The sequence below is a fragment of the Peromyscus eremicus genome, chromosome 1 (assembly GCF_949786415.1).
Source record: "Peromyscus eremicus chromosome 1, PerEre_H2_v1, whole genome shotgun sequence".
Classification (NCBI taxonomy): Eukaryota; Metazoa; Chordata; class Mammalia; order Rodentia; family Cricetidae; genus Peromyscus; species Peromyscus eremicus.
Window position 1 is genome coordinate 60,323,363 of NC_081416.1, and position 1,182 is coordinate 60,324,544.

Sequence of the window (1,182 nt, forward strand, 5' to 3'; positions counted from 1 at the left end):
TTATTATTCATATATTTAAAGTGTTTGCATGGATGTATGCTTTGCTATAACTAATGCACATACTATGAGCATTGTTCTGAATATCTCAACATAATGAATAAAAATTTCTTTTTTGTTTTTTTTTTGGGGGGAAGAGGTTTTGTTTGTTCGTTTGTTTGTTTTGAGACAGGGTTTCTCTGTGTAACAGCCCTGGTTGTTCTGGAACTGTATTTGTAGACTAGACTGTCTTCAAATTCACAGAGATCCTCCTGACTCTGCTTCCTGAGTCCCGGGATTAAAAGCATGTGCCATCATGCCTGGCTGTGCATATTTATTTCTTAAATTTTTTTGAAAGCCAAAAATGTTTAGAAATATGGACTGCTTCATGAATTTGTGTGTCATCCTTGCACAGGGGTCATGCTAACCTTCTCTGTAGAGTTCAAATTTTAGTATATGCCAAAGCAAGCACATTAAATTCTTAAGATGCTAAAGATGTTCATTATTCCACCTGGGTTTGTGGAGCTGTGCACATGAATGGACACACAGGGCCAAGAGCAAGACATCCTCCAGGAGCAGGAAGCCTAGGGTCAACCAGCCAACTCTCAGAGCATCACGATGCCCAGGGCTAGCATTAATTGCATTTGGGTGCATATGTACATGTATACATGTGTGTATGCATACATAAATTTATGTAAGTGGTATATATGTATGTAAGTGCTTGAGTTCATATGTGTGTAGTGTGTATATGTGGTATTAGTAAACATGTATGCATGAGCTTGTGTGTTGTGTATGTGTCTGGGAGTTCATATGTGTGCATGAGCTCATGTATGTGTGGTGTTTATGTGTATGTGAATGCATATGTGAGCATGAGCGCTTGTGTGCATGTATGATGTATGTGCATGTGTGTGTGAATACATGTATGTGTTGTGTATGTGAGTGAGTACATGTATGTGCATGTATTTATGTTTGTGTATTCATGTGTGTGTGCATGTTTCAACTTGAGCCTCCTTGTCACTTCTAACATCGTGAAGTGCCAAATGTGGTCCTATGTAAATGTCCACTATACTTTACAGGAAACTATTAGCTTGTTCTCATAGAGTCAGGCCCTTGTGGGTTCCCACAAGCCCAGGGTGAGGCCTCAGTTCCACATCCTCCCCAGCTCTTGGAACTACCTGTTTCCTAACTGTCAGTCATTCTGAGTGG

The 1,182-nt window shown here is 39.9% G+C and overlaps 1 pseudogene; it reads right to left on the bottom strand.

The window, feature by feature from the left end:
* Nucleotides 1-346: 346 nt before the first annotated feature.
* On the bottom strand, nucleotides 347-446 carry LOC131902857 (U6 spliceosomal RNA; annotated as a pseudogene).
* Between the last annotated feature and the right edge of the window lie 736 nt (nucleotides 447-1,182).